This window comes from Bos taurus, chromosome 10, assembly GCF_002263795.3.
Source record: "Bos taurus isolate L1 Dominette 01449 registration number 42190680 breed Hereford chromosome 10, ARS-UCD2.0, whole genome shotgun sequence".
Taxonomy (NCBI): domain Eukaryota; kingdom Metazoa; phylum Chordata; class Mammalia; order Artiodactyla; family Bovidae; genus Bos; species Bos taurus.
In genome coordinates this window covers 98,275,132-98,300,266 of record NC_037337.1, presented here as the reverse complement: position 1 = coordinate 98,300,266, position 25,135 = coordinate 98,275,132, and the positions used below count along the sequence as shown (strand labels likewise).

At 38.4% G+C, this 25,135-nt stretch overlaps 1 pseudogene; it reads right to left on the bottom strand.

Moving 5' to 3' along the window:
• Positions 1-11,346: 11,346 nt before the first annotated feature.
• On the bottom strand, positions 11,347-13,113 carry LOC511898 (protein disulfide isomerase family A member 6 pseudogene; annotated as a pseudogene).
• Between the last annotated feature and the right edge of the window lie 12,022 nt (positions 13,114-25,135).

The following is a 25,135-nucleotide window of genomic DNA, read 5'->3' as shown; positions in this document are numbered from 1 at the left end:
CTACTTCTTTACATAAAATAACATAAAATTTTAAAAAACCCTCTTAAATATGACATCAGTGAAAGGATGAATGTGATACCATCAGGATCTTGAATATGACATCAGTGAAAAAAATTAACGTGCTTTATTTTGGCGTTAAAATGACAACTGAGACTTGAAACTGAAGGGAGGGAGAAGGAACTAAAATTTTGAATAGGCACAGATCTGCCTTAGAACTTCACTGACTAAGGACTAGTTAATTTTGGCTCAGGAAGTTGGTTTGGAAGTTTTAGGTAAAATTTTCAACCAGAAATCTGTGAAATCTAGGAACATCAAAGCTAATCATTTGTCCACTCAGTTTAAGCTATGACTTTAAATGTTTTTGTACGAATGCTGCAAATATGGATAACAATATTGTAAACACCTTTATTGAGGGATAATCACATTAAATCTAAATAGTTTTTCAATTCTGAGCATTCCTTGTTTAGGAGAAAACAAACATCAAAGAAACAGGATATGACATTACTTGGAGAAGGCTATGGTTTTTCCTGTGGTCATGTATGGATGTGAGAGTTGGACTGTGAAGAAGGCTGAGCGCTGAAGAATTGATGCTTTTGAACTGTGGTTTTGGAGAAGACTCTTGAGAGTCCCTTGGACTGCAAGGAGATCCAACCAGTCCATTCTGAAGGAGATCAGCCCTGGGATTTCTTTGGAGGGAATGATGCTAAAGCTGAAACTCCAGTACCTTGGCCACCTCATGAGAAGAGTTAACTCATTGGAAAAGACTCTGATGCTGGGAGGGATTGGGGGCAGGAGGAGAAGGGGACAACAGAGGATGAGATGGCTGGATGGTATCACTGACTCGATGGACGTGAGTCTGGGTGAACTCCAGGAGTTGGTGATGGACAGGGTGGCTTGGTGTGCTGTGATTCATGGGGTCGCAAAGAGTCGGACACGACTGAGCGACTGAAGTGAACTAAACTGGAGATGGCTCAAATTGTCACTTTTAAATTAAAAATGGGGAGTGATACTTGTACTCCCGTGTTACTAGCACCACTATTCACAAATGCCAAGAGGTGGGCACAACCCAGATGTCCACTGATGAATGAATGAAGAGAGAAAATGTGGTTTATACCCACAGTGGAATGTTTTTCAGTCTTGAAAAGGAGAGAATGCCACAAACCACAACATGGATGAACCTTGAGACACTATTTTAAGTGAAATAAATATGTCACAAAAATACAAATACTGTATGATACCACCTCTTTGAGTTTTTTTAAAGTAGTCATATTCATAGAAGCAGAAAGCAGAATGCTGGTTACTAGAGGCTAAGAGGAGGGGGCAGGGGAGTGCTTATTGGCTATAATTTTAGATATATAAGATGAGAGTTTCTGGAGCTCTGTCTCCCAATAATTTGAATATGCTTTACAGTACTGAAATGCACACTTAAAAATGGCTAAGATGGTTTAAAAAAAAAAAAAAAAACGAGTTGGTGTAAGTGACAGTCTTCTACCGAAAAGAGATTATGAAGGAGGATAATCATACACATATGAACTGAGCTTTTGATATTTTTAATGTCTTTGAATTACAGTCTCATGGTTGAGATTGCATTTAGAAACTAACCTGAACTATAGGTTACTTCTCAGTCTCCCAAACCACCCTCCCAGAGGCTAGCTAAATCCACAAAGTAATGGCATGCTTATGACAAGAGGAGCAAGACTTCTGATACAACATAGCAAATAAGCCGTAGGAAGTACTGGAGACATCTGTCTTCTCTCCTCCAGCCAGCACTCATAATGGTAAAGGCAAATTTTATGCTCTGAATCCCAAAGTGAGGAAATTAAGCTTTCAGAAAGGTAAATGTTCATTACTTTATACTTTCTCAGGATATGATTTTTTTCTTCAAATCAAACGGAAAGAATAATGAATTTCTTCAGCTTGATGCACATAGCATTTGTGAGATTGACTGTCAATTTGGATTTATGAAGTTTAAGATATTTCCTAAACACTCACATTGGGCTGTTGTGCCAGCAGGTTCATAATTTTTTTTAAAGAAAAAACAATCCTTTACATTTTTGCTTCAACGTTCATGCTGGCCTGTTTATTGCCTACCATACATAACGAAGATCAAAAATGGGAAATTTCCCAGTTCTATGCTCTGATCAGAAAGTTCACACAGGTTTGCAAAGCATTAATCTGAGAGGATGGAAAGAGAGCCAAGAGATGGAGCTATTCATTTCTAGACTACCTTAAATCAGGAAGAATTCCGGATGCAGTTAATTTAAAGGACTGTCTTGCACAATTCTTATAATAAAATAAAAAAAGATTAAAAGTCTATTGGGACACAAGTAAATCCATCAGTTAGTAACTTCCTATCCAAAGAAATTAAAAAGTAAATTTGATTTCAACAAAAAATATTCCCATCTTTGAATGATGTCAAACAGTTGGCATAATTACCAAGAATGCAATTTTTATCTTTTTCAAATATAGTTTTTCATTTTTCAAAATTATTATTAACTTTTAAATGGTAAATCATATTTTCACATTGTTTAACAGTAGCCATATTTTACAATTATGTGGATAATGAGTTCACGAGCAATGACCCAGAAAATGGACAGGAGACTCTACTCCAAGTTAATGTTAATAGTATTTCCATGTTTTGATAAATAAGAAATAAAAGACTCTGGAACTAATGATGACAGATCTTTGCTGTTAATTAATCAAATCTCCTCAAAATAGAGTTCAGCAGGTGGAAATAATTACCTGTTAATTGTCTCTTGTTTATTACTCTTTGGAGATATAAATCCAGACACTGCACTCATTTTACAGTATTTACTAAGAAGCAAACAATAAATAAATCAGAAGCATGGATGTTGTCATGGCAACAATATTTGTATTTGCTTTCAGAGACAATACAAATAGTGCAAAATAACAATTTCCCCTTTGAATTAAAATATCTGTTGTCTAGGTGCATGGATTTGCCCTTAATAAAAGATTAATTTTCTTTTGTTTGTGTTAATATGATTAAGGCACTGATATGAAACAGAGAAATACCTTTTTTTTTTTTTCTGGAGGAAAAAGATTGTTGGTACAGATCCCAATAGGAAGACAATGGATACCTTTGAAAGTTTAGATTTTTGGTGAGAAATATTTTGATATACCTTAGAGTATCTCTCTCTCTTTCTCTCTCTCTCTCTCTCACACACATACACACACACACACACACATACTGTCTCTTCCTCCCTTCATCCATCCCTTTTGTTGGGAGATCTTCCTCTCTAACACCTTATTCTACACCTTATTCTCCTGCTCCGATCAAGATTGGATGCTTATTGGTTGAACTGCACCCTTGCTTGCATGCTTGCTTATTTGCTCAGTCTTTGCGAGCCCGTAGACAGTAGCCCCCAGGCTCCTTTGTCCATGGGATTTTTCAGGCAAGAAATACTGGAGAGAATTGCCATTTCCTCCTCCAGGGGACCTTCTTGACCAGGGACCAAACCCAGGTCTCTTGCATCTCCTGCATTAGCAAATAGAGTCTTTACTGCCGCTCCAGCTGCGGAGCCCATGCACAAATGCTCATCTTGGTATTTCAGTTAGCAATCTTGTATGTTCCCTGAATAACGTATCTTCTTGTTTATTGGTTTGACTCATTTTTCAGAACCAGAGCCTTTAGAAACTTTTTAAGAAAAGATATTTGGGTTAAATTACAAAGAAATGTTTGCTTTCTGAAAAGGTTTTGTTTTTGACATGCTTTATTCATGCTTAGCTGGGTATGTTCTCCTCCTCCCCTGAATAATAATACGCAGATAGGGTCTTCTGTGATTTGCAGATCTCTCAAAAGTTTGTCATTCTGTTTTTCTCTTTCTTGGAGGTTTTTCCATTTTTTTCAGAGGAAAATGCTTCTGTTATCTGCCTGGATTTCTCTGAATGAGAGAAGACATTGGAAGAATAACTCCCCATTCAGGGTGCTGACTCATTCAATCCCCCTTCTCTTCTCTGCCATTCTGACATCTGCTTTCTTACATTCAGTGCGTCCAAGTGCCCATCCTCTTAGGCTTTATTTCTCCACCAAAACAAACAAAAGCAAAACTAGTGTCTTTCTAGGGTGGGTGGACCAGAAGTACCCACCTAATTTCTGAAGTTTTTGTGTGTTGGGGAGACTTGAGCAATAGATCATGGCATATCCCTGAACTCATTCCTACATTTTCTGTTCTGCCAGTCTCTTCTAGGGTTGCCTGTACTGGGTCCTCAGGGCTCACAAACGTTCTTTGATTCCCTGAGTCAACCTGCCTCTGCACACACTGATTCCAATTTCCTCTTCTTTATTAAGTCAAATAACATGATTCGTAAGTTTGACTTCCAGCCTTGGAAAACTGTTGATATCTCTCATTTACTGCTGTCACATTCTCTGTTCTCTTTCTGTTTGCATGTTTATGCATTTAAGATTTCTTATTTTTTTTCACTGGGGAGTTTCTCAGAGGAGCTAAGATCATCAGCTGTATTTAAACTGTCACATCTTATTCCTGTTTTAAAATATTATTCCCCTGCTAAGTTAGAAAAAAGCCATAGAAATTCTAACTACATCTCTTCGAATGTTACTGTGCCAGGAAGGTAGAGGTTCCTGTGCTGATATGGGATTCAGGGTGAATTATCCTAAGAAAATGGTTACCCTTAAATACCTATAGTAGTGATTTTTAGAAGTAGCAAATAAAGGGTAGAATGCCTGCTAATTAAACTGTTTACAAAATCAAGTGACTATTCTGAGCTTCTTGATATCTGGGTTAGAATGGGAAAGTATGCGTCTAAACCGATTATGTACGATGAGGCATATTCCCTACAAATTTAGATTTACATAGTGAACTATTTTCCAAGAGTCTAGGTAAGCAGATACCAGTGATGGTGGGGTCAATGAGCAGTGGGTAGTTTAGTTTGGGACTAAATCACAAGGTGAGTTGAGAAAAGGCTGAAAGTAAAGAGTGGAGATTCTGGATACGGGGGTCCAGGTAGAAAAACGTTGAAAATCATGGTTGTTGTTGCTAAGTTGCTAAGTTGCCGAGTTGTGTCCAGCTCTTTGTGACCCCATGGACTGCAGCACCCCAGGCCTCCCTCTCCCCCATCATCTCCTGGTGTTTGCCTAAGTTCGTGTCCATTGCATCAGTGATGCCACCCAACCATCTCATCCTCTTTCAGCCTCTTTCCTTCAGCCTTCAATCTTTCCCAACACCGGCATCTTTTCCTTTGGGTCAGCTGTTCTCTTCAGGTGGCCAAAATATTGCAGCTTCAGCTTCAACATTAGACCTTCCAATGAGTATTCAGGGTTGATTGCCTTAGGACTGACAGGTTTGATCTCTTTGCTGTCCAAGGGATTCTCAGCACCACAGTTCAAAAGCATCAATTCTTTGCTTCTCTGCCTTCTTTGTGTTCCAGCTCTCACAACTTTATGTGACTACTGGAAAGACCGTAGGGTTGACTCTATGGACCTTTGTCAGCAAACTGATGCCTTTCCTTTTTAACATACTGTCTAGGTTTGTTACAGCTTTCCTGCCAAGAAGCAGTCATCTAATTTCACCATCTGCAGTGAAAATCATGGTAGGTCCGTGAAAACAATGTAGATGGAATCAATTCAATTTGCTGCTGTAGGGCAGCAGAAATCATGTTGGAGGGTGGACATGGCCTCACTACTTGAAAGAACATCTTGATTAAGTGCGAGGGGCAGTGTTGTTGAATAGACAGGTGGACAGTATTGAAGTGTCTGGGCTTCCTTGATGGCTTAGAGGTAAAGAATCTACCTGCCAATCACATGGGTTCGATCCCTGGGTTGGGAAGGTCTCTTGGAGAAGAAAATGGCTATCCACCCCAGAATTCTTGCCTGGAAAATCTCATGGACAGAAAGTGAAAGAACGTGAAGTCTCTCAGTCATGTCCGACTCTTTGTGACCCCATGGACTGTAGCCTACCACGCTCCTCCATCCATGGGACCCCATGAACTGTAGCCCACCACGCTTCTCCACCCATGGACAGAGGAGCCTTGCAAATTTACAGTCCTTGGAGTCACAAAAACTTGGACATGACTTAGCAACTAAATAACAACAGCAATTGGAATGTCTGCCTAAGTTTAATTCTCAGGTCTCTCACATACCAGCTTTTGTGAATTTTGAAGTTATGTAACTGTTGTTGAATCAGTTTCTTCATTTGCAGAATGAATGTGATAATGGTATTTAACTAATAGAGTTGTCCAGATTAAATGAGATACAGTACAGACGGCATTTAGCTTGGGGTAAAACATAATAAAGAGCTTAGTAAACTCTGAGTGCTGTTAATGAGCTGTTTCTATGCATGCTCATAAATTCTAGTTTCTCTCCTCTTACTCAGATGCCCCCACCCCATCGTCCTCTCCACTTGTACAAGTGAATTTCACATCACCAAGTCCTGCTTGGCTGAAATAATGAGAATTATGTTTCTTTCTGATGTTTCAAGTTGTACTGAGGGTTTCATTATCCAAGTCAATATTTTATAACTGAAACAGAAAATTTTGAGTGTGTTTTATTTGCTTCATTCCTTATGCTTACTTAATGTGCATCTTTCATATTGTATTAATGTCTAATTCAAATTCAAATATTACTTTTACTTATGCTACCTTTGTTCTTTTTTCTATGTAGACCTGCATGACACATATAAATAAAATCAAATCACATTAAGCTTTAAAATGCTTCCAAATATATCCTCTTCTATGAGATCTTCCTATAACCACAATTTCATCTTTTGAATCCTAACCAAACATATTTCCACTTTATTGATTTTAACGTACGTATCACATTGTTGACTTATTCAATGTGCACAATTCAATGATTTTTGAGAAGTTCAGGGTGTTGCCAGGCAACAGCACAGTCTAGCTATAGAACATTTCTGTCACTCCAAAAGGAAATCATTAGCACACACTGTTCCCGCCCTGGTCCCGGGCAACCACCAGCCTACTTTCTTCTCATACGCATTTGTCTTTTCTGAACATTTTCTATAAATTGACCACTTCATATGGTAAGTGATGTTCTACAGCTGAGTTTTTTCACTGATGTATTTTCGGGGAGGTTTATCAAGTAGGAGCATATACTAGGACTTTGTTCTTTTTATTACTGAAAAGTATCCCAGTGTACAGGCACATAATTGTGTTTATCCATCCACTGATTGATGGACACTCCACATTTTTGCTAAAGTGAGTTCCATTATGAATTTTCATATATTAATATTTGTGATACATATTTTCATTCTTCTTGGATGGATGTCTATGAATCCCAACATTTGCATAACTCTTTCTTATATCATGTATCATATTCTATTTTGATATGATTTGGGGTGTCCATTTTTTACTTATGCCAACCGCTTAACTAGGGGTATCTCCAATGTCCTTTTTTCATCACTTTTAAAAAATATAAGATGCTCTTGAATCACTGTATCCATTCCCAAAATATAGCTGTAATGTCTACTTGAGTGACTTAAAATATCCTTATCTCCAATTTCCCTTTCATGTGATACCCTATGTAGTCCAGTTTGGGGTAATATGTATTAGAATATTAAGTAAAGCATAACATTTTGGATGACAGAATATTGCTATTGTTTTAAAAATATTTTGTACAATCACTATGCAAAAAGCATTGTCATCTTTAGGAAGTAAATGACCCTCGTATCAGTTATATAGTGAAATTATTTATTTGAAAGTTAGTTTAAAGTTAGTTTAAAATACTTTCAAACCCTTTCCATTTGCTGCCACCTTATTTCTGCTTACACTGTCATTTACAAAGAATTCTACTGAAGCAAAAATAATTAATAAACATATTAGACTTACACCATCTCAAGTGAGGTAAATGAGCTATTTCTTTAAATGGTTATCTTTTCTTTGCTATTGATTTATTTTTTATTTTAATTATTGAAAATACCTGAAACATTTTATTAAAAGTGGCAACAGTTTTAAACTCAGTGGTGTTCTTGCCTTTTTCTTTATATAAAATGGGAAAAAAGTTATTTTTAATGGCAATTGTGTGCAAATTTGGTGTTAGTGGAGTTGGCGGAAACCTCCATTATATAACAATAAAGCATACCTGGTTGGGATATTAGAAAGGTTGTAATTTTGACTTTCGGTTCCCACTTACAGTTTATGACTTTAACAACTTTAAAGGAAATTACAGCTTGAAGTCCACATGATGCACTTCATTTTCTGTTCTTTAAACTTGAGGGTGAAAGGGAGAGCTAATTTCATGGCAAGGAACCCAAAGTTTAAAACTGATGCTTGGGAATACAATTACAAGGTACACAATTTTAGGAAAAGAACATATAAGATTCCTTCAATTTTGTTTCCTGCCTATTTTCCGTCTTTTCTTTCTCAGTCCTTTATTTTATATTTTCACCAATTTAAGTTGAAATTAGAAAGAATCCATTTTGATTTGCAGGCATTGTGTATCAGATTAAAGAGAAAACTGCAATGCATATTCTAATTTTTTTAACCATGAAATTAGATAGCCTAAAACTGGAACTGATTTTATTCCGTCCTATAAAGTATTTTTATGAGTAATATTTGCAGAACAGCTACTCATTAGAGAGAGAGGGGGAAAAACTGCTGGTTCTAGTTATACTGATATTTACAAATGGTTGATGCGGAGCTTAGGGCTTTGTGTGTGCGTGTGTGTGCATGTTTGCTCAGTTGTATCTGATTCTTCACAACCCCCTGGACTGTAGCCCACCAGCCTCCTCTGTCCATGGAATTTTCTACACAAGAATACTCAGGGGGTTGTCATTTCTTTCTCCAGGTGATCTTCCCCACCCAGGGATTGGACCCACATCTCTTGTATCTCCTGCATTGGTAGGAGGATTCTTTATCACTGTGCCACCTGGGAAGCTCAGTTTAGGGCTTTACTGTAGCCCAATTTTTTTAAAACTGTAAAGTTAAATGAGAACCCTATTATTTTATTTTCTTTCTACTCTTTGAATGATACTTTTGTTTTCTGAAAGATAACCAGTAATCTTGAGATATTAGAGACCCAATAGTAAATATCAGGTTGTGAATCAGAATATAGATATTATTGAGGCCAGTATCAGAAAATATATTCTTTGAAAAGTGGAGATTAGAATTTCTCCATTTGTATAGACATTTATATATCTTTAGATACAGGGGAGATCTAAATATTTATTCCATATCATAATCCTGATATTTGATTACTAATTAACAGACATCCCTTTATTTATTTTTATTTTTTCAGACATCCCTTTAAATTTTTCTTGGAATGAAATCTAACTAGATCTTTATAATTTCTCAAAAAATCTGTTATCAGCAATACAGAAATATGTGCTTGCACACACTGATTATGAGAGTGTAACAATATAATCTTTATGGAAAGTAATCAAAGAATTTGCATATTTGTATTAAAATTTGAAACATACTCTGGGAATCTATCCAAATAAATAATTGAAAATAAATTTTAAACAGCTCCTATCTATAAATATGTTTAATGCAGTATCATCTATTTTGAAAATATATGAAAAAATTAAATATTTCAAAGTGTAAGTGTGATTTGCTAATGCATAGTACATTTATTTAATATTCTGGAGTGATCCAGTATTAGAAATAATATAAATAAGATTTAATCATACATAGACATGCTTAATGTTAATATTAAGTAAAAGAGTAGGATGTAAAACTAGATTTACAATATAATTGCAAGTTCTCAGGGAGATGAATGAAGAAGTTAACAAAAATGTGTCTGAATTCTGGTTTTATTATACTGGTTTGAATATGGCTCATTTGATTTATTCATCTGCCTACTTTTAAGGCATTCATCATACACATACCTATTCTGTTTGTTATTGATCATGTAAAAAAATAACTATTTATTTATTTAGTTTGAAGTTGACTTTTAAAACCCTCTCTATTCAATTATTCTTCTTCCCTTTTGATTCATTCTCCAGAAGATTGCTTTGTTTTCTGGGTCATTCTCAGGTGTTAAAAAGGCCAGTTCAATCTTATAACACAAGCACCAGTTCCTTCTGGACCTTACCTTCTGTTTTTCTTTGGAAATTGATTTTTATCCTTTAATATCATTTGTAGGAAACCAGTATTTTAGTGAGCAAACTGTTTTGCTGAATTCTGTTAGCCCCTCAAGCAAATTAGTTGAACACGGCAGGGGCTTATAGGAACTCTGGTTTATAGGAAGTTAGTTGGAGGCACAGGGGATAATCTGGACTCGCTGTTGGCGTCTGAAGTGGACAGAGGAGGTGCCTTTGGGACTGAGCCTTAATCCGATGTTTCCTCCAGGTAGATGGTGTTACATTTGTAGGACCCCCCAGCTAGGGTTGCAGAATTGCTTATTGTGTGACATCTGTAGTGAAGTAGTGCTGTATTTATAGAATAGTTGAGTAGAGGAGACAACAGGTAAGGTATTTTCCTTTTCATTTCATGAAAGGTTACAAGCGAAAAATATTAAATCCACTGCTGCTCCCTTTTATTTTTCCTTGCCCTAGTTCCCTAGGATTGCTGATATGAAATGAGCTAGGCTCATTACTAGACCCAAGGGAAACAGCAGAGAATTATACCCCAAATTGGGAAACTTGCCAGAGAAATAAAATGTTTTCCTTTTTTTAACATAGTTAAAACATGTAAGTGCTCACAAACAGATCTTAAAGGATGAATTTAATTTTTGAAGAGTTTATTTGGGCTATCATGGATTTACATTAGCAGTGTCAAACCAGAGTTGGTTAGGAGTGCTCCACTGAAAGGAACTTGGGTGAGGGTTTTTATAAAGAAGACAAGGAGACAAAGTAAGGAAACTATTTGATTGTCTATAGCTTAAGTGATTGCATAATTTAGGAAAGTCTACTTGGCTATGATTGGTTTTCTTCTTAATCTTGAGGGATTTACAGGATTTTGCTTTGCTTATGTAACCATCAAAGGCATTAGAGCCAACCCAGTCTAACATCTCATTGTTTGGGTATTTTAAAAGACACTATTTTATTTACCTTGAAATTCAATTTTATTACCACTGGAGTCTGTTCTATTTTCATGCTGATATTAATTTAAAATGAGGTGTAAACATGCCCATTTAGTTCTTCTAATTTCTTCTAATTTTCAAGTCTTTCCAAGATTTCCCTGCAAAAAAGTCACAAAACTTTCCTCCCACCTAGGGTGTTTAGCAGGTCATATTTTGAGGGCAGAGCACTCTCTTTCCGAAACACTGCTGCCATTTTTTTTTTTTTTTTTTCCCTTCTTCTTCAACTTTAGTCTTTCCTTGTATCCATTTTTGGCCACCTTGCTTTTTATTAGATTTTTCCATCCTGCCATCAATATGTTATACATTGATTTTTCTTTTTTTGGCATTGTCCAAAATATTGTTTTATTCTTTAATGGAAAAAAGCTATTAATATTCAAATGAAAAGGGTCACATTAAAAAACCTGTATGTAAGAAACAGCCTCCAAGAACATCCAAGCAGCAACTCAGAGGGAGGGAAAAACGCTTCAACAGCGCATCCGTTTTCTTCAAAATATTACTTGACAGGATACAACTCATTTCACTGGCTATGACAACTCATAGAATTTTTCATTGTTTTCTTGAGATGCAAAAGTTCACTGCTGCAGTGTTTTCAAATGACCAGTCAAGGGTTACTTCTCCGTTAAAAAGGCCACTGGTAGGTTCCTTGGACTGGAAAGGACGTTCCTTCACCACAGGAAAATCTGCTCCCAAGAAAAGAAAGCTGAAGTCTTTGCGGAGCCTCTCACAATTCACCTTTCTCCAGGTCGTCCAGCTCCACGTCACTCAGGTCAATGTCATCTTCCACGGGAAGTTCGCCGTCCTTGCCATCCCAGGGCTCCCTGGTGCTGATGGTGGGGAAAGCACCACCGCCTACAGGCGCCGTAGATCCACGCCCAAAAGACAGCTCCCTGAGAAACTCATTAATGCCTTGCTCACTGAACGATCCCTTTAGGAGAGCAAATTTCATCTCGCGTGCGTTAATAGCTGCCATAGCAGGGTATCCAAACTCTCCAATCCCCAGCGTGTTCTCAGGTTCAGATTGGGCTCCAGCTTCTGTCCACAGCCACCCCCACATTTTCTTCTTGTATTTGTCCGCCAACTTCAGAAGAACTTCCAAGTAAGAATTTCTGCCTGCAGCTCCTGTGTCAAGAATGTGGGGCACCACGGCCACGACACAGAGCTGATGCTCCTCACACGTCTTCTTGGCGACGTCCTCGTTGATGATCTCAAGCAGCTCAGGAGGTGGAGCATTATCAGAAAACAGATCGAGGGCCCGGGAAACAATGTCGGATCTCCTGCGTCCCCCGTCGTAATCCACAGGAGACTCACCTTTCTGAAATATCTTGATTGTAGGGAATCCCCTAATCCCGTATCTGCTGGCGAGAACCTGGTTCACACTGGCATCCACAGCTGCGAGTTTCACTTTGCCTTTCGTTTGCTCTTTCACCTCTGTAGCGGCCGCGGCCCATTCTGGCTCTAGGTTTTTGCAGTGTCCACACCAGGGAGCATAAAACTCAACCATCCAAACATCTTCACTGTCAAGGACATTCTTGTCAAAGTTGTCGTCCGTCAGCTCAATCACGTCCTTCTTACTTGAACTGTCACCTCTGCCTTGTTTTCCAGAGCTGTAGCCTCTGCCCCGGCCGCCAAGGCGTTCTTTCACAAGCTGGCACAGAGCACTGAGGGCAGCGTCCACGATGGCTTCACCAGTTCCGCCACCCTGATAATCTTCTGGTTTGTTTTTGTTGGATCCAAAAATCTTAATGGTAGGAAATCCCTGAACACCATGCTGACCCCCTAGGGACTGATGTTTGTCTGCGTCAACTGCACCAACTTTGACAACATCTTTCAAGGCAGTTGCTGCTTTCTTCCATTCTGGTGTTAACCTCTGGCAGTGGCCACACCATGGAGCATAGAATTCTACAAGCCACAAACTGTCACTCTGAATAACTTCTCGGTTGAAGTTTGAGGGGGTTGATTCAATTACATCATCACTAGACGAATACAGACCATTAACTGTTATAAAGAGGGTACAGCTCATCAGACCAAGCACCAGGCGAGCCATGCTGAGCGCCCGCGCCGCCCCACACTCCAGCCGCCGCCTCACCGCCGCGCCGCGCCCCGCTGATTTTTCATCTTGCAACCTTTGTGACTTTTATTACTTTTGATATTGTACTTTTTTGTGTGTGAATCTTAGAATTTTCACCCTGCACGCTTGTATCATCTGTGAATAAAAACAATTTTACTTCTATCTTTCCAGTTTGGATAACTTTACTTCTTTGTCTTTCCTGATTGCATTGTCTAGAATTCTTAGTACAATATTGAATAACACTGATGAGAATGGACTTCCTGGTCTTGTTTCTGACCTTAAGAGGGAAACATTCATGTTCACCATTAAGGGTGTATTAAATGTCCTTTATCAGGTGGAATAATTTTTCATTTATTCCCAGCTTGTTGAGAGTTGTCTTTGTTGTTTTAATTAATGAGTGTAGAATTTTGTCAAATACTTTTTGTTTGGTTCTGGAGATACTCACATGGTTTTTGAATTTTATTTCATTTATAATGTGTATTTACATTAACTGATTTTTGTGTATTTAATCAACCTTTCATTACTTGAGGAATCCCCTGGTGGCTCAGTCAGTAAAGAGTATGCCTGCAATGCAGGAGACCTGGATTCAATCCCTGGTTCAGGAAGATACCCCAGAGAAGAAAATGACAACCTACTCTCGAATCTTGCTTAGAGAATTCCATGGACAGAGGAGCCTGGTGGGCTACCGTCCATGGGGTCACAAAGAATTGGACACAACTGAGTAGCTAACACTTTCACTTTTTTTGCATTATTGGATAAATTTCACTTATTTCCAATATAATAATTCTTTTGTATGTTGTTGGATTCAATTTGCTAATATTAGTTGAAGACATATATAAATGTATGCTGCTGCTGCTGCTGCTAAGTCGCTTCAGTCGTGTCCGACTCTGTGCGACCCCACAGACTGCAGCCCACCAGGCTCTCCTGTCCCTGGGATTCTCCAGGCAAGAACATTGGAGTGAGTTGCCATTTCCTTCTCCAATGCATGAAAGTGAAAGTGAAAGTGAAGTCGCTCAGTTGTGTCCAACTCCTAGTGACCCCATGGACTGCAGCCTACCAGGCTCCTCCGTCCATGGGATTTTCCAGGCAAGAGTACTGGAGTGGGGTGCCATTGCCTTCTCCAATATAAATGTATACCTTCATGCAAATATCTATTTAGATATATAGATATAAATACTTGCTATATTGATCTATTGTTATTGACCATAATATGGGCTTCCTAGATGGCACAGTGGTAAAGAATCTGCCAACCAAGGCAGAAGATACAGGAGATGCAGGTTCAAACTCTGTGTTGGAAACATCTCTCTAGAGTAGAAAATGGCAACTCCCTCCAGTATTCTCGCCTTGAAAATTCCATGGAGAGAGAGTCTGGCAAGCTACAGCGCATGGGGTCAAAAGGAGTCAGACGCAGCTGAGCACGCATGCACACACATGAATTCTGCTAAAGCTACATCAACAGGAATGTGCAGACCAGAACGACTTGCACTAAATTAATCTGGGATCTACCAGTCGCCTTTCAAAGGGCAGCATGAAATACAACAAAATGCTTTAAGCTGCAACTCCACAGGACAGGCACATTTGCATTGAGAAAAGCCAAGACCTAGAAGAAAATCTGAGTTGTTTGGTGATGTCTAAAAAGATGGTAGATAGATGTAGTGGGTGATTCCCGAACCAGGAAAGGACAAGAGAAGGATTCTGAATGTGGAAGATAAATAGGCATGAAAAAAATAATCTCTAAGTGACTCAAATATTTTGGCTGGAATCTTTTGTCAGTGGTAGCAAATAAGAAAAGTCAGGAAAACAAACATGAATCATTTTTATAAATGAGGCAATTTAAAATAAATATGAAAGAATTTAGGGCTTCTATTTCAGAGAAGAGCACAGTACAGATACATATCTGAGAGCTAAGAGTTCTGAAGTGCTTTCAAACTTGAGACTTGAAGCTAGTTCTAAATAGTTAAGAGCTAGGTTTTCTCCTTTTCTCTGTATTTTATCTTCTTTCTTAACCATATATTTCTTTACTTTTGTTCATTTTCTCATTTCCCTCTATTTTCCTTCTAGATTACTCCTTATAATACTAATGTAATGAATTATAAAGTTGAAAGGGAACTTCACACTTTTAAAACAAGCATACGATTTATTTTCAATACTTACAGGCCCAGGATGGAGAAATGTAAGTCATAAAGATAGATAAAAATTATAATCTTGGTGTTAAATAAATATTGAGTTGGCCAAAAAGTTCTTTAAGGTCTTCCATGGAAAATGAGCAGACTTTTTGGCCAACCCAGTACTTCCCACTGGCTTGGAAATATTCATTATTTTAATCAATATGAAATGATAAAATACTTGTGAAATGACTACATCTTTAACATACTACTATTTTTTTCATTATTCTTTACACATGTCTAAGACAGATCAACAAGAGAATGTCAGCTAATTCAGTCTTCAACTCGTATAAAAACATCTGAATCTATTTAGTTCTTCTCTTCCAACTGAATGTACGGATTTTTTTGGTTGCCATAAATTATTTGATCACTTATAAGGTTCATGATTCCATTTGTATTGTTTTGTGAGTTCATGAAGAAGATATGTATCTATTAGTTGGACTTGGCAACAGCTATTATATATACATTCATATGAGAGGGTTTTACTTATCTGATTATGTTAGGTTATATGGCAAAATGAATTTGATCCATATAATTAAAAGCCCAATCAGTTGAATTTGTGTCCAAAAAAACAGAAGTTACCCTGAGTGGGTCTGACCTAATCAGTTGAGGTCTCTATTGATCTCTTACTGGCTTGGAAGACAGTAAAGAGCCATATATCAAGACTAAGGGGGCATGTAGCAAATCCCTGAAGGAGGATTCTAGGAGCTAAGAGTATCCCCAAACAAAAGCCAACAAGAAAATAGGAGTCTTAGCCACAGAAGTACAAAGAAATAAACTGTGCCAAAAACCAGTGATCTTAGAAGAAAGCCCCAAACTTCAGGCAATATCATATTCCCAGCTGAAACCTTGATCTCAGCCTGATGATATCCTTAACAGATGACACAGTAAACCCATGCTTTGCTACTCCAACTTCTTCTCTGCCTTTCTAATGTGATAATCATGCTTTACATATATTGTGAATTTACAAAGCATACGTTAAGGATTTTGACACCATCTCAAATTCCAAGCGACATCTGCGTCATTGATTTTCTATGCATTTCTCTCTTTTTTTTCCATTCCCTGTTTTACCTATCTCTACTTTTATCTTTGGGCTTCCTTGGAGGATCAACAGTAAAGAATCCACCTGCCAAAGCAGGAAACCCAGGTTCAATCCCTGGTGGGGAAGATCTCCTGGAGAAGGAAATGGCAATCCACTCTAGCATTCCTGCCTGAGATAGCACATGGACAGAGGAGTCTGCTGGGCTATAGAAGAGTCTATAAAGAGTCAGTCATGACTTAGTGGCTAAATAACAACAACTTTAATCTTTATTATTTCCTACTTCTACTTGCTTTCAGTTTCGTTTAATCTTGTTTTACTATGTTTTGTTTTAAGTTGGAAGTTTAGATTGCTAATTTGTGAACAATTTTTTTTTCTTTTAAATGTAGGTTTTGGCAGACAAAAAATTCCCTCTGAGAATGATATCCCTGCTTTCTATAAGTCTTGATATGTGGTATTTTTATCTAATTTCACGGCAAGTTATTTTCTTATTTCTTTGTGAGTTCCTCTTCCACCCATCGATCATTTAGGAGTGAGTTGTTTAACCTCCAAATAATTTGCATTTCCAAAACTTTCTTCTGTATATCTCTCAATTTGATTTCACTGTAGTAGGAGAGTGGACTTTATAGGATCAAAATGTTTTTATATTTACTGAAGCTTGTTTTATGTCCTAGAATATGTCCTATCTTAGAGAATATTTCATATGTGCTTGAAAAGTATGTGTATTCTGCTGCAGTTGAGTAGGGTGGTTTACAAATATCTATTATTTCTAGTTAACTTGCAACATAATCAGGTTTCTTTTTTTTTTTTTCTTCTTCTTTTGATCTTGCCCCTCCATTACTAAAAGTAGTATATAGACGTCTCTAACTCTTATTGAGTTATATATTTCTCCTGTCAATTCAGTGTTTGCTTCAAATATTTGGGCGCTGCTTTTAGATGAATATACTTTTATAAAAATGTTGTATCTTCTGGATGGAGGGACACTTTATCAATATCATTGCTGCTGCTGCTGCTGCTGCTGCTAAGTCGCTTCAGTCGTGTCCGACTCTGTGCGACCCCAGAGACGGCAGCCCACCCGGCTCCCCTGTTCCTGGGATTCTCCAGGCAAGAACAATGGAGTGGGTTGCCATTTCCTTCTCCAATGCATGAAAGTGGAAAGTGAAAGTGAAGTCACTCAGTCGTGTCTGACTCCTAGCGACCCCATGGACTGTATGTAGCCTGCCAGGCTCCTCCATCCATGGGATTTTCCAGGCAAGAGTACTGGAATGTGGTGCCATTGCCTTCTTCGATCAATATCATTAACCCTCCTTTAATCATTTAAGCATGGTATCCTTTAGTTTCTTTAACATATGTATTAAAATGCTTTGAAATCTTAGCATAGTCTATCATCTCATCCACTTCAAAATGATTTTTATTTTTATCTCCATTTGCTACCCAGATGTATGTTATACTTCCTTATCTCTTTAGATGACTCAAATGTTATGTTGGAAACTGATCATTTTAGATAATACATTAGGAAACAGCTAACTTCTTCTCCACCCCCACCAGAGGCTGCTGTTGCTGTTTGCTTAATCATCTGTTTATTTCTTTAGAACTTGGCTGAACTGATTCTGTGAAATCCCACCGCCACCCCCAAAAATGTGCAACCTTCAATGTCCCTACTCTGATTCTCCCTTGCTTTTACCTTTTAATTTAGCTGCTTAGAGATTTCTCCTATGTCACCATAGTCCACTTAGGGATCAAAGGTTCTGCTTAAGTCCCTTAGTCAGTCAGATATTTACCTAGTAGCATCACATATGTGCACATGTGGCTTGTACTTAAGTTTCAATGAGTTTATGTGTTTATTTATGTTTCGCATTTAGCTAGGAACTTTTAGGTTGAATGTTTCCTCTGTGATCTCCCCAGAGTCTATAGCCTTGGGCATTCATGCATTCTTCCAGAACTCCAAGGATGTGTGTAATTTTATTTTTGAACCTGATTTTCAGGGAGTTACTTTTGAGTCAGAATAGTTCATTCAGCCAGTATTTGATTTAAGCCTCTTTTCCCAGTGAAGCTTCTGTCCTGTCTTAATAGATCTGTGTGTTCTTTCTTGGGTAATGCTGTAAAATTTGACCCAGGCCCTGCTGTGATTGCTCCTGAGTGGGTGCAGCTCATCACAAATGCACAGTCTTCCAGATTCAGAGCTTCTTGTGATCGCAGAAGGGCTTTTTTTGGCTGTGCCTTTTCTTGGTTTTCTATTAAGCTTCCTACTATTCTACCATTTTGTGGACATTAAGAAATTATCATTTATGGTGTGGAGAATACTTTTGAGAGTCCCATGGACAGCAAGGAGATCAAACCAGTCAATCCTAAAGGAAATCCACCCTGAATATTCATTGGAAGGACTGATGCTGAAGCTGAAGCTCCAATACTTTGGCCACTTGATTCAAAGAGCTTGCTCATTGGAAAAGACCCAGATGTTGGAAAAGATTGAGGGCAGGAGGAGAAGGGCATGGCAGAGGATGAGATGGTTGGATGGCATCACTGAATCAATGGACATGAGTTTGAGCAAACTCTGGGAGAGAGTGAAGGACAGGGAAGCCTAGTATGCTGCGGTCCATGGGGTTGCAAAGAGTCGGACATGACTTAGCAACTGAAAGCAACAACAACGATCTATGCTACTATCAAAAATGCCCTTAGTTTTTACTTTCTCCATTCTTGTTCTAAATGCATCCTTAGGCACAGTTCTGAAGCTTTTTATTCCTAAGTACCTCCTTTCATTCTAGTCAAAATCCTTATGTCAGTGTTTGGAGCTGGGGCCAAAGCAGAACCTGCTTTGCCTGGAGAGATATCCTTGCCCTTAGGGGTCTGGGTGAGTAGGGACTCAGTATTATTGGTCTGTAACTCCTAAAATAAAGTTTCCACCCTCTGAGGGAGGATGAGTAAAAAAGGGGGTTTTCACTGGGGGCTAGGAAAGCAAGACAGTGAAGTAACAACAATCTGCCCTTTCTGGTTTGAAACTGAAATCTCAAACTTAGATCTGGGAGAACCTATACTCCGTCTCTTCTTGGCTGTACATGCCATGGGTACAGGCCACATAATATGAAGCTGAGCTGAGCAACAGATTAGAGAGTAGGTTATTTTACTGTTTTTACCAAGATTTAGTAGATTTTCTTGAATGAAGGTTTCTCCATTTAGATCATTTGTACTCTAAGTGATGGATTTATAACATCTTCACCATTTAAACTGTTGATTTTGATGTGTAGCGGTTTGCAAAGCTTCTTACTTATAGGTACCCCATTCTGAATTTTTTTAAAACAGTGTTGATTAAGAGATTTATGGTCTCAGTTCAGTTCAGTCGCTCAGTTGTGTCCGACTCTGCGACCCCATGAATCACAGCACGCCAGGCCTCCCTGTCCATCACTGACTCCCAGAGTTCACTCAAACTCACGTCCATAGAGTCAGTGATGCCATCCAGCCATCTCATCCTCTGTTGTCCCCTTCTCCTCCTGCCCCCAATCCCTCCCAGCATCAGAGTCTTTTCCAATGAGTCAACTCTTTGCATGAGGTGGCCAAAGTACTGGAGTTTCAGCTTTAGCACATTCCCTCCAAAGAAATCCCAGGGCTGATCTCCTTCAGAATGGACTGGTTGGATCTCCTTGCAGTCCAAGGGACTCTCAAGAGTCTTCTCCAACACCACAGTTCAAAAGCATCAATTCTTCGGCGCTCAGACTTCTTCACAGTCCAACTCTCACATCCATACTAGACCACAGGAAAAACCATAGCCTGACTAGACGAACCTTTGTTGGCAATTTTCTCCATTGCTCTTCCAAATGTGTTCCCTCACATGCATCAGTGCAGCCACATCACTTCAATCTGCTATATATTATTCTTCCCTAGGCCACTTTGGACAGCTGAATCTTTACTGCACTCACAACATCTAATCCCTCACCAGAGTCCCTCACTTAGAATCCATAAGAGTGTGTCTTCTCTTGTCTTCATGGTTGTGAAAGTGAAAGTTGCTCAGTCGGGTATGACTCTTCGACCCATGGACTACAAACCCATGAAATTCTTCGGGCCAGAATACTCGAGTGGGTAGTTCCCTTCTCTAGGGGATCTTTTCAACCCAGGGATTGAACCCTGGTCTCCTGAATTGCAGACAGATTCTTTACCAACTGAGCCACCAAGGAAGCCAAAGAATACTGGAGTGGGTAGCCTATCCCTTCTTCAGCAGATCTTCCTGACCCAGGAATCAAACCAGGGTCTCCTGCACTGCAGACAGATTATTTACCAGCTAAGCTACCAAGGAAACCTATTATCTGACCCAACCATAGCTGTGTGGACTGCATAGCTGCCACTGTTTTCCTGGTTACATTTTTTATCTTTTCTTTTTTATTGACTTATAGTTGATTTACAGTGATGTGCCCATTTCTACTGTACAGCAAAGTGACTCAGTCATACACATGAAGTCATTCCACTCTAAAAATATTCTTTGCCATTATGATTTATCAGGATATTGAATACAGTTCCCTGTACTATACAGTAGAATTTGTTGTTTATCAGTCCTATGTATGATGGCTGACACCTGCTAATTCCAAATTCCCAGGCCTTCTCTCCCCTAATCTCTCCCATTTGGCGACCACGAGACAGCTCTCCATGCTTACTGGTTTGTGTCTGTCTCGTGGATAAGTTCATTTGTGCTGTAGTTCAGATTCCACATATAAGTGATGTTACGTGGTATGTGTCTGTCTCTTTTGACTTACTTCACTTATATATGATAATCTCTAATTGCATCTATGTTGCTGCAAATGACATTATTTTATTCATTTTTATGGCTGAGTAGTATTCCATCATATATATTTATGATATCTTTTTAACAATTCATCTGTTGATGGACAATTAAATAGTGATGCTATGAACAGAGGGTTCCATGTATCTTTTTGAATGACTTTTTTTTTTTGGAGGGGGGAGTTGTACGTGTCCAGAATGGGATTGCTGGATCATATGGTAATTCTATTTTGACTTTTCTGAGGAATCTCCATATTATTTTCCATAGTCATACATCAACTTACATTCCTACCAACAGTGTAGGAGGTTTCCCTTTTCCCTTTTCTCTACGTCTTTCCAGAGGTTGTTATTTGTAGACTTTTTAATGATGGCCATTTTGATGATTTTGAGGTGGTACCTCATTGCATTTTTGATGTGCATTTCTCTAATAATTAGCGATATTGAGCATTTTTTTAATATGCCTACTGACCACCTATATATCTTCTCTGGAGAAATTTCTGTTAAGGTCTTCAGCCTATTTTTCATTCGGGTCATTTGTTGTTGAGCTGTATGAGCTGTTTATATATATTATAGATTAAACTACCTTTTGACCTAGGTATAGTAGTGAAGATTCAGATCATATAAGCTCTTTATACAAGTTTACTACTTTCTCCAAAGTCTCTAACCTACAAAAGAAGAATGACGACTCAGAGTCTTCAAGTTCCTCTCTCCTTAGGCTTCTGTCCCAAGTGTAAACTGCCACTGGACTCTCAATTGCTCAATTGAAATGAATCTTTCACATATTTCACCTCACTTCTGTTGGCCATTAAAAGGTTATTGGCGTATTTTTCTAAGAGTCTAATTACTTACTCTCTCCATGAATTCCTCCAGATAACATTTCTACTTGGCCATATTCTTTTCAACAGTTTTTTTTTTTTTTCAATGTATTTTCATATCTTTGTAAGAAGTTGAGAATGTTTTATATATTTACTCCCTCTAATGTCTGTGTTATAATTTTAAAAACCTATTTCTTTCCTTAACACTTGTAGGAATTATATCTGTGCTTTCTTGTGTCTAATGTACAATTAGCAGTGCTATGATATACATTAAGTATATCATAGTTTAATTTTAGTAGAATACCAAAGTAAGGCACACTGGGGAAAGAAAATAAGGCAACTGTGCTGTGCTACTCCTCAGAAATAGTTTGGCTTCTAATCTTTGGCAATGCCATTATATAAAAGAAAGTTGGTATACTGTTTTAGAAGATCTGAATCTAGTCTTAGAATAGCTTGTTTCAAATTTAAATGAGCAACATTGTATGGAAGACTCATACAGGCATCACACTTAGTTGTTTCACTTTAATCAAGTTACTTAATGTCTTTGAGCCAATCTTTCCACATCTGCTAAATTAAAAAAAAAAAAATGGGAACAGGGATTTTTTAAAAGTCTCCTCTGTGTTAAAATACTCTCCTTTCTGTATTCTAGAAAGTCACTGATCATGGTTGACTGTAATTGACTTGCTGATGTCAGAACCTGGCTTAGTTGATAGTGGGAAGGTTGTCACTGCCAAGTCCCTTCCTTGTGGTTGAGTGCCCTTGGGAGCTGGCCATATTTGAGAGTTTACAGTATGACTTGCTCATAAGTGGCTATCCCATCTCTGGGGGCAGGCAGAACTTCCTGTCAGCAACTTTCTCTTCTCTTGATATGTAAGCTGATTTTGTATTTCAAGAATTCCAGAAAGTTTAAAAAAGTTCTGATCCAGCACATTCTACACTATTCAAAGAGAGCCCATAAGTATACTTTAAACTTTTTTAATACATTACAATTTGCTTATCTTACCCCATCCCCTTCTTCCACCACACACAACCTTTTTAATATGTCCAAGACTGCTGTTATGCAGCTTGAAATTAGGGGTGGGGGGATGGTCAAGGAGACCAGAGCCAAAAGCAACACCAGCACTAATAATGGATTCCAATTTGTCAAGTCCATGTAACCACTCGCCAAATAATGTTTTAAATGATTTAAAGAGCCCAGTGTGTATTATGGACCAATTCCCGAGCTATGTTAACTTCCACACTGACAAGTCATGTGGATTTTTCACATACTAATTTACAAACTCACCAAGAATGAATGAAAGGATATATGTATCTTTTCATTCTTTACAAGCAAATTATAGAATTCTTTTCCTTGACAGCATGACTTGGTAACCACATCAAGCTAAAACATATCTACCACATGAGTCTCCCTATCAGGTTACACTGAAAATGTTCTCCCTATAACACTCAATAAACAGGCTCATATGTGTACAGTAAACTTTGTTATATGTGCCGGGCTGAGAAACACCAGAGGAGGCCTGCGGAAGGTCTTTCAGCCCCAAGTCACTTGCTCATAGTTCAGTAGGAGGATGAATAAGGGGGCTTGGGGAGGGGTATTAATAAACTCAACAATGCTGTTTTTTTTGCCCATGAGTCTCATAATGCTCTATGCCAGTTTGAGCTATAAGGTGAGAAACCAGGAATTACAACTGGCAAACTCATTTGAGCACGTATTGAGTGAACTGTGTATGGTTCATTACTCACTGGGATAGGGAATTATCACATGCAAGTTGCTTTGTTACATACAGAACTTATAAGACTTAAAATCACTTTTTAAAGAAGACTTCTATTTTCATTCATCTCACGCAGAGATAGTGGGACTCAGCATTATGTAGCTCCCCAATAGTCATCTATGGATGTGAGAGTGGGATCATAAAGAAGGCTGGGTGCCAAAAAAAAGCTGCTTTCAAACTGTGGTGCTGGAGAAGACTCTTGAAAGTCCCTTGGACATCAAGGAGATCAAACCAGTCAATCCTAAAGGGAATCAACTCTGACTATTCATTGGAAGGACTGATGCTGAAGCTGAAGCTCCAAAAATGTGCCACCTAATGAGAAGAGCTGACTCACTAGAAAAGATCCTGATTCTGGGAAAGAATGAAGCTAATAGGAGAAGGGGCAGTAGAGGATAAGGTGGTTAGAGAGCATCACTGACTCAAAGGACATGACATTGAGAAAACTCCAGGAGATAGTGGAGAACAGAGAAGCCTGGTGTGCTGCAGTCCATGGGATTGCAACAAGTCGAACTTGACTTAGTGAAGGAACAATAACAACAAATTTCAGAATGAGGCTTCTGCTGAAAGCATAAAAAGATTATGACTACTAATATAGAATTGCCTGGAAGCTGAGGTTTTCTGACCAATTTGGCATACCATCAAGTAATACAGTAATACCCCTAGAACCCCTAGGCTGAGATATAAGATATAAGTGTTACTTTCACACACTCTTCCAACAACACAAGAGATAGCACTACATATGGATATCACCAGATGGTTAATACTGAAACCAGAATGATTATAGTCTTTGCAGCCAAAGATGGAAAAGCTCTATACAGTCAGGAAAAACAAAACTGGGAGCTGACTGTGGCTCAGATCATGAGCTCCTTACTGCAAAATTCAGACTTAAATTGAAGAAAGTAGGGAAAACCATTAACCATTCAGGTATGACCTAAATCAAATCCCTTACAATTATACAGTGGAAATTACAAATAGATTCAAGGAATTAGATCTGATAGACAGAATGCCTGAAGAACTATGGATGGAGGTTCATGACATTGTACAAAAGGTGGTGATCAGGACCATCCCCAAGAAAAAAAAACACAAAAAGGTGAAATGGTTGCTAAGGAGGGCTTCCAAATAGCTGAGAAAAAAAAGAAGCTAAACATAAAGGAGAAAAGGAAAGGTATAAGCATCTAAATGCAGTTTCAAAGAATAGCAAGAAGAGATAATAAAGCCTTCCTTGGTGATCAATGCAAAGAAATAGAGGAAAACAATAGAATGAGAAAGACTAGAGATCTTTTCAAGAAAATTAGAGACATCAAGGGAACATTTCATACAAACATGGGCACAATAAAGGACCATATTTTATGGCCCTTACAGGAGCAGAAGATATTAAGCAGAGATGGCAAGAATACACAGAAGAACTATACAAAAAGATCATAATGACCCAGTGTGATCACAATGGTGTGATCACTCACCTAGAGCCAGACTTCCTGGAATGAGAAGTCAAGTGGGC